The sequence below is a fragment of the Mytilus galloprovincialis genome, chromosome 13, assembly GCF_965363235.1.
Source record: "Mytilus galloprovincialis chromosome 13, xbMytGall1.hap1.1, whole genome shotgun sequence".
NCBI classification, from domain to species: Eukaryota; Metazoa; Mollusca; class Bivalvia; order Mytilida; family Mytilidae; genus Mytilus; species Mytilus galloprovincialis.
Window position 1 is genome coordinate 71,798,747 of NC_134850.1, and position 9,779 is coordinate 71,808,525.

At 33.5% G+C, this 9,779-nt stretch overlaps 1 long non-coding RNA gene across 1 annotated transcript; it reads left to right on the plus strand.

Annotated features, from left to right (window-relative positions):
- Positions 1 to 1,052: 1,052 nt before the first annotated feature.
- LOC143055981 (uncharacterized) lies at positions 1,053 to 4,728 on the plus strand. Its single transcript, XR_012972190.1, has 2 exons — positions 1,053 to 1,187; positions 2,015 to 4,728. It is a non-coding gene; the product is annotated as an uncharacterized LOC143055981 (long non-coding RNA).
- The last annotated feature ends 5,051 nt before the right edge of the window (positions 4,729 to 9,779 follow it).

The following is a 9,779-nucleotide window of genomic DNA, read 5'->3' on the forward strand; positions in this document are numbered from 1 at the left end:
ATCTCGTGCGCATCGGCGTTGTATATTACTGCATGTTGTCCTTATGATCAGGATCCCAGTATTCCTTTGGTGGTCTTACAAACGTTTGATAACATAAGGATTTAGTTTAACTAGACTAATTTGTTTAATTGTGTTTCTTGTGAAATAAAGGTCGGGTAGATAAAGAAAGGCAACAGCAGTATACCGCTGTTCAAACTCATAAATCCATGGACAAAAAACAAAATCGGGGTAACAAACTAAAATTGAGAGAAACGCATTAAATATAAAAGGAGAACAACCACACAACACTACAATTTAACACACACAGAAACGGACCAAGCATCATCAAGGCTTGACATTTTGCGATGTTATCAATGTGTTTGTTTAAATTGAGTGTTTTCTGTATGGAGATGCAAAGATCTTTCGCCGAGTCAACCTCTTTTATGATATGACAGTGAATGCTGAACAAAGCTGGATGCAGCCTTATCTAGACAGAAGAAGGAGTAATAATTGTTTCTGAAATCGACCTGTAGCTAAGTTCCCAGGTCTTTGACAATAGCGCAAGTTCACAGTTTAGGCACCTCAAAAGACGCTACAAAATTGCGTCAGTCAGAATATATAGAGCCAAAGCAAAACACAAAAAAGACAAGGAGCGTGAGTAGCAGAGGACCAGCCCATACAACAGAATTAACGATTTCAGCAATGAAAATGTAATGCTGATCTTTTTCGTAGACCTGGCACATCATTTCAAAAGAGGCACTTAAAGACGGACCCTTTAACATTTCCCTGTAGTATACTCCCAGTCCGAATACTCTGGCGGAAAGAAGAGCAACAGTAGATGCAACACAAGCCTACCAGTGTCCAGAAATGACCTGTGCGTAACATACAATCAATGATCAATATGAGAAACTTTCTCTTAAGTTTAAAACTTTTACTTAAAATTAATCAAATTAAGATACTATGGATTCATTATTATTCGTTGGATACCAAATTTCGTGAATTTCGCGGTTACCTGCATGGGAACCACGAATTTCAATGTACAACGAATTACAAATGTTTTATAGAAATGTATGAACACAGTGTACAAGCGGACAGTGACACAAAACGGAAGTTGCTGATCTGTCCGACGGCGATCGGCTCGTTGTTTTTCAAAAAAATATAGAATATCAACACAAAGTGTCCCATAATGGATTGTTCAGCAGCTCAAGGTAAGTGAATAACTACAATGATGTATTTTTGACCATTTAAAGCTTATTTTATGCTTTTAGCATCAACCGTCTTTTTAAAATAACTCCTGATCATGAAGAGGGGTCAAAATTTTGCGATTTTTCGAGTCATAAATCTTAACAAAACTCCGAAAATTCAAACATTTTCAAGATTTTTAATCGATACATAGTTGAATAATCATATTCCGCATACACACACAAAAGTTTGGTTCATTTTTTTTTATTATATTGTCACAATTGAATCTTTTCTATTCAAAGTGTACTGTCCGCCTCGTTGCCACCGTATGTTTTCATACTGTCCGATTCGTTGGTCATATTCATGATCGATATCTTAAGCAAAAGTAAGATTGAAACATGCAATTTATCCACATTTAAACTTTATTCAACACAGATACTGTCTTTGATTATATATGGAAAATATTTAAAGATTATATATTCAGCTTGGATCTCGTGTCAATTAAAGGGGGACATTGGTCACTCTTCCAGAACCTTTACTCATGTCTGCTGCTCGTATTCATCGTTTGCGGACCTTGTTGTTAGATTCTCTACCGATATAATATTCTAATAAATGCATGGTGAATTCAGTACACATGTTCCCTATGACATGATCTTTCTAATTTAATGCAAAATTAGAGTTTTGATCCAATTTTACGGCCTAATGAACATAGAAAACGATAGTGCGAGTGGGGCATCCGTGTACTATGGTCACATTCTTGTTTAAAAGTTATTTTAAAACAACAGTAGATGATAGTGAGTGATGCAGCGCACTTAAGAACATCAATTAAATAATGTTTTGCTTATATTTTCAGATATACATGATGAGTACTAGTAATCCTTATAGTTGTACAACATGCTTGTTTTCGTGCAAAATATTTTCCGAAATAATAGACCACAATATAATTCGCCATCCGGAACAAACACTTAAAATAAAGGTTTATATTCAAAATAAATGCATTCTTCAGACGAAAAACTTTTGTGTTATACCAAACCAACTACAAAAGGATGGTTATTACATACATAGTGACAATTATAAGGAAACTCTTAATATAGGAAAAACATGTGATCTTTTGGAAACAGCAAGCACTCTTTTTGAAATTGAAAATGATAACTCGCATGAAATTGGAAGCCCAGTTGCAAAAAGACAAAAAATCTCCACATCAACACCCCGCAAATCTGATATTTCTCATGACCTCAAGGAACAGACAGACGAGGAAATGGAAACTGAAGGAGACAAGAATAAATCATTTTTCGATATCAATGCAGATCTGTCGAGAGAACTTTTGGATCTTTCTATATCGGATGACAATTACATTGACTCTGATATTGAAGAAATGCGGCAATTGCTGCCAATACTTTTTGAAAAAATGAAAACAGTAAATCAAAAATATAATTGACGGACGGACGGACGGAGTGAATGACGAAGTATAGCGGTTACGAGACTTTCTTTCAATTCGATGACGCAGGTTACAATCAAGATATAGATTTAGATATGGTCATAAAAGATTTACTTAAAGCATATGACCAATAAGAGGCGGATCCAGATTTTATAAAAATAAAAGGGGTCCCACTAATGTTTGCATCAAGAATGGAGGAGCGGACACAAAACAAGTTGACTCGCAATCTCTGTAAATTTTAAATGAAATTAAAACCGATAAGGATGGCCTGGGGGCCCACGCCCGTTTTTGTTCAGCTTATGCCATGTTGGTATACGGCGTGTAATGTTTAGAACATAATAATATTTGATAACTTCATTGATTTATATTTGATCAATCGTTCAGCATAATTATCAAAGCATTTATATATATTTTTATCACACATTTTGAACTGATATGTATGCTTTTGCATGGTCAGATAAAGCAGGAAGTTAAAGTTGGCTGTTTTCCAATATCCATATCAGCCCCCGAAAATCCATATCAGCCCCTGAAAATTGATATCAGCCCTTGAAATCGATATCAGCCTTTGAAAATCGATATCAGCCCTTGAGAATCGATATTAGCTTTTGAAAATCCATATCAGCCCCAGTAAACTTGGAAATATGTGATAAATAGATCATGACATGTCATTTTACATATCGGCCCTGGTTTCAGCCTTCGACCCATATCAAGCCCTCGGGCTAAAGCCCTCTGGCTTGATATGGAAGTCTAGGGCTGATACCAGGGTTGATATGGAAAATGCCATGTAATAATTTAAAATTATCGTGTCCTTTTCTTCACAGACATTTCAAAAGGAAAATACGCTCTTACTTTGCATCCGTGATCAGACTTTAACATTTCGATCATAATGTATACTATAACATAGATGTAATCGTAGGTACATGGGGACGGGTATTTTTTGCCCCATATTTTCCATATTTGTTAATTTCACTGATATTCGTGTTTTTTAAACTTACAAAAATATAATTCAGGAGCGGATCCAGAAATTGTTAAGAGAGAATTCATACCCAGATGAAAGATTAAAAAAAAAGTAACTAGGGTTCCCAACCCCGGACCCCCGACCGCCTGGATCCGCAACTGCCTAAGCGATTACAAATACATGTATTAAGTAACGTGAATGTATTCATATTAATTTATTTAATCGATGATTTGTACATATAAGAATTGAATAATAACTCATACAGAATAAATGCAAGTTATGATAAAAAATTTAACAAGAAAGGCTTCACCGCATACTTCATGTTAAATGTGTGTATATAAGTATTCTTACCTCTACTAAGGCAATAGGAAAACAAACTCATGGACCATTCAAGTACACCGTAACTTTTCAATTGATTCTTTTTGACTTGAATTCCAAGCCATGAGATTTGTTTGATTATTGGTGAAATAAGACGCAAACTGGGTGTAAAAAACTATTGTTTTGATTTTCTGTGTCAAACGTTTATAAATATAAAAAAGAAGATTTGGTGTAATTGCCAATGAGACAACTCTAAACAAGAGAACAAATTAAATGACACAGAAATGAACAACTATAGGTCACCGTACGGCCTTCAACAATGAGCAAAGCCCATACCGCATAGTCAGCTATAAAAGGCCTAGAAATAACTTTTGTTGCATGGTTGTATTTTTCATGAAAAGTTATTACCCCTATTTATGTTTTTAAGTGATAAAAATAACAATGTTCCACATGAATGTATGAATAAATATACCATAAAAATCACCTACGTGCCCCATTTTCCTAAAACAAACTAGAGAAACGTATATTAAATTTTCATGTGCATGCATTAACAATGCTTTTTATATGTAATAATCAGTAACATTTTATAAATGTTGATATTTCCTAGGAAATCGGTCATGAATGTGGATAAATTGCATGTTTCAATCTTACTTTTGCTTAAGATATCGATCATGAATATGACCAACGAATCGGACAGTATGAAAACATACGGTGGCAACGAGGCGGACAGTACACTTTGAATAGAAAAGATTCAATTGTGACAATATAATAAAAAAAAATGAACCAAACTTTTGTGTGTGTATGCGGAATATGATTATTCAACTATGTATCGATTAAAAATCTTGAAAATGTTTGAATTTTCGGAGTTTTGTTAAGATTTATGACTCGAAAAATCGCAAAATTTTGACCCCTCTTCATGATCAGGAGTTATTTTAAAAAGACGGTTGATGCTAAAAGCATAAAATAAGCTTTAAATGGTCAAAAATACATCATTGTAGTTATTCACTTACCTTGAGCTGCTGAACAATCCATTATGGGACACTTTGTGTTGATATTCTATATTTTTTTGAAAAACAACGAGCCGATCGCCGTCGGACAGATCAGCAACTTCCGTTTTGTGTCACTGTCCGCTTGTACACTGTGATGAAGACTTTGGAAAAACCACGAAATCAAATATCCACGAGTATGAAAATTTTCTTCAATCCAGGAAAATTGGTACCCACGAAAAACCAGATGCTCCGCAGGGCGTAGCTTTATACGACCGCAGAGGTTGAACCCTGAACGGTTAGGGCAAGTATGGACACAACATTCAAGCTGGATTCAGCTCTAAATTTGGATTGTGATTAAATAGTTGACACAGCATAGGTTTCTGACACAGAATGAATGTGTTCTAATGAACTTAAAATTTTTGTTTCTCTTAGAGCAATTCACTATGCTGTTGAATATTAATCCTCTCAAAAAAATGTTTGAAGAAATTTTCTTTTTTATTTATGAAATTTCAAATGAGAAAAATTGAACCCAATTTTTTTAATCACATCCCCCTTTCCCTTATTCCAAAACTAATCTCAATTAAAATTTCTAATGGAGTTTGCAACAATAACTACTCATTTAAATACATCATAAAATATTAAGATGTAAAAAAACTGCTTGTTATCACTGAATGGTAAAGATTATTTTAATTTATCAGTTGGTAGTAAAAAGTGAATATACATTGTATATTGTATATAACAAAGATTTAAGTTGATTCTGGACAAAGAAAGATAACTCCAATTAAAAAAAAATCTTGCTATTGCACAATATTTTGCAATTAGATATTTCTTGCTTACTATTCTGGACAAAGAAAGATAACTCTAATTTAAAAAAAATTTGATATTTCACAATATTGTGCAATTAGATATTTCTTGCCATTGCGCAATACTGTGCAATTGAAAAGACTTGCTATTACATAATACTTAATATAATAATTTTAGATCCTGATTTGGACCAACTTGAAAACTGGGCCCATAATAAAAAATCTAAGTACATTTTTGGATTCAGCATATCAAAGAACTTCAAGATTTCAATTTTTGTTAAAATCAGACTAAGTTTAATTTTGGACCCTTTGGACTTTAGTGTAGACCAATTTGAAAACAGGACCAAAAATGAAGAATCTACATACACAGTTAGATTTGGAATATCAAAGAACCCCATTTATTCAATTTTTGATGAAATCAAACAAAGTTTAATTTTGGACCCCGATTTGGACCAACTTGAAAACTGGGCCAATAATCAAGAATCTAAGTACATTTTTAGATTCAGCATATCAAAGAACCTAACTGATTCATTTTTTGTCAAAATCAAACTAAGTTTAATTTTGGACCCTTTGGACCTTAATGTAGACCAATTTGAAAACGGGACCAAAAGTTAAGAATCTACATACACAGTCATGACAGTTAGATTCAGCATATCAAAGAACCCCAATTATTCAATTTTGATGAAATCAAACAAAAGTTTAATTTTGGACCCTTTGGGCCCCTTATTATGTTGGGACCAAAACTCCCAAAATCAAACCCAACCTTTCTTTTATGGTCATAAACCTTGTGTTTAAATTTCATAGATTTCTATTTACTTATACTAACGTTATGGTGCGAAAACCAAGAAAAATGCTTATTTGGGTCCCTTTTTGGCCCCTAATTCCTAAACTGTTGGGACCTAAACTCCCAAAATCAATACCAACCTTCCTTTTGTAGTCATTAACATTGTGTTTAAATTTCATTGATTTCTATTTACTTAAACTAATGTTATTGTGCGAAAACCAAGAATAATGCTTATTTGGGCCCTTTTTTGGCCCCTAATTCCTAAACTGTTGAGACCAAAACTCCCAAAATCAATCCCAACCGTTCTTTTGTGGTCATAAACCTTGTGTCAAAATTTCATAGATTTCTATTAACTTAAACTAAAGTTATAGTGCGAAAACCAAGAAAATGCTTATTTGGGCCCTTTTTGGCCCCTAATTCCTAAAATGTTGGGACCAAAACTCCCAAAATCAATACCAACCTTCCTTTTGTGGTCATAAACCTTGTGTTAAAATTTCATAGATTTCCATTCACTTTTACTAAAGTTAGAGTGCGAAAACTAAAAGTATTCGGACGCTGGACAACGACGACGACGACGACGACGACGACGACGACGACGCAGACGCCAACGTGATAGCAATATACGACGAAAATTTTTTCAAAATTTGCGGTCGTATAAAAATTGAATCCATAGGGTCTTTGCATCGGAACTAAACACATTTATTCAACCAGGTGATCCGCAGGGCGCATCTTTATACGACCGCAGAGGTCGAACCCTGAACAGTTGGGGCAAGTATGGACAAAACATTCAAGCGTGATACAGCTCTGAATTTGGATTGTGATCAAATTTTTGACATTACATGTTTTTTTTTACACAAAACAAATGTCAAGATTTTACAAATCAATTAAAGATTTCTTCTTCAAACTTATTTAAATCTAAAATTAAATAATTGACACAGTATAGGTTTCTGACACAGAATGAATGTGGTCTAATGAACTTAAAACATTTTTTTTGCCTTTGAGCAATTCACTATGCTGTTGAATATTAATCCTCTCAAAAAAATGTTTGAAGAAATTTTCTTTTGCTTATGAAATCTGAAATGAGAAAAATTTAAACCCCTCCCCCTTTTTTTCACATCCCCGTTTCCCTTTTTCCAAAACTGATATCAATTCAAATTTCTAATGGAGTTTGCAACAATAACTACTCTTTTAAATACATCATAAAATATTAAAATGTAAAATAAAGTGCTTGTTATCACTGAATGGTAAAGATTGGTTGGTAGTAAAAGTGAATATACATTGTTTATTGTATAAAACAATAAAAAAAACTTCATCAGCAACATTTTATATTGGCAAATTTCCAATGAAGTTATTTACATAAAGTTATTGGCAAATAAAAATAGAAAATGACATCATAGTCATGTCTGGCAAATGTCCAACATACATTATCTAAAAACATTTTAGATAAGATAAAGAAAAAAAGCTTCATCAGCAACATTTTATATTGGCAAATTTCCAATGAAGTTATTTACATAAAGTTATTGGCAAATAAAAATAGAAAATGACATCATAGTCATGTCTGGCAAATTTCCAACATATATTATCAACTACTATTCTATACAAAGAAAGATAACTCCAATTGAAAATTAATTGCTATTGCACAATATTGTGCAATTAGATATTTCTTGCTATTGTGCAATACTGTGCAATTGAAAATCATTATTTCCCACTAGTTAGGTTGTAGTACGTACCATTGGTAATGACGGATTAGGTGATATCATCTGTAAAATTTGTCTACTACACTTTATATGATTTAACCAGAGTATATATGTCTCTTATTTAACAGATAACTGTCTATTTGTTCCACCAACTTTTCCAGGCTATTTATAAAGTATTTTCTAGTGTCAAACACTTTAATATAAAATGATCAATATCTTCTTCGCCATCATTACACAACAGACAAATTTGTTTATCTCTGTTTCCATAGAATTTGGACCTATATCCTTCTGTAATATAAATACTCCAGTATCAATTCTAGCTCTGCTACATGCCTTCTTGATCGAAACGGCTTCTAGACCTGCAGATATCCAAATGTTGTGAATTAAGTGTACCATGCATTGCAGTGCGATTCAGATATACCAAAATTGACATATTTGCTGCATCATTTTTCAATATTTTCTCCCAGTGCCATTTTTTTTACCATGTTCTTCGTTCCTGGTATCTAAGATGCGTTTATTTAGAACCACTGGGTCGATGCTACTGCTGGTGGAGTTTTAATTCCCCGAGGGTATCACCAGCCCTGTAGTCAGCACTTCTGTGTTGACATGAGTTATCATTGATATGGTCATAAATATAAATTAACTGTGAACAAAACTTTGAATTTTTGAAATACTAAGGCTTTTCTACCTCAGGAATAGATTACCTTAGCTGTATTTGGCAAAACGTTTAGGAATTTTTGGTCCTCAATACTCTTCAACTTTGTACTTTATTTGGCCTTTTAAAACTTTTTTGATTAGAGCGTCACTGCTTTTGTAGACGAAACACGCGTCTGGCGCAAATACTAAATTTCATTCCTGGTATCTATGATGAGTTTATTACCATACAGTTGGAGATGGCATATTTTCAATAAGTGTAAAAATGAATGTTAGATCATACTGGTCAAGTTACTTCTTTGCATGGATAATAAAATTGAGAATGGAAATGGGGAATGTGTCAAAGAGACATCAGCGGAAGGCCACCAATGGCCAACTATTCAAAGCAGCTTCTTTAAATAATATCTGTGGAGCGCAAATTTCCTTTTCAATGCAGTCATTTCTCAGGATACTGCTGAGTCGGATCAAAATTTGGTAATGTATTGTAGACTTAATTGTTAACTGCCTATATAGAATGTATATACTGCTGAATCTGCAGTTCAATCTGGAAGATTTTTTATATTCTTCAGAACTTTCTTTTTATATTGATTTAGCTTATCTTATCTTATCTTAGTCCTTTTTCTTTAGTACTACTGATTCAAGGCTAAAAAAATCAACCTTGGCAACACATATGTATTCCATTACTTGACACTAACGTTGAGATTTATTCCATTATAACCATGAAGTCTTACCCCCATTACTATACCAATGTGTGTATAACTTTCAACTTCTTCAAGCTGGCTGACATGCAGGTTTTAATTTACCCCATCGACCACCTTATATTTACTTTCATTATTGAAAGTCATAAACTTGCTCTTTGAATCAGATGAAATGTAAGGTATATTTGAGAAACTGGTGTTAGAATTTGAACACTAGGTCGGAATAACTTGGAATTTTTAAGATCGTCGCTGGATTTCAACCAACCAAGTAACCTACTA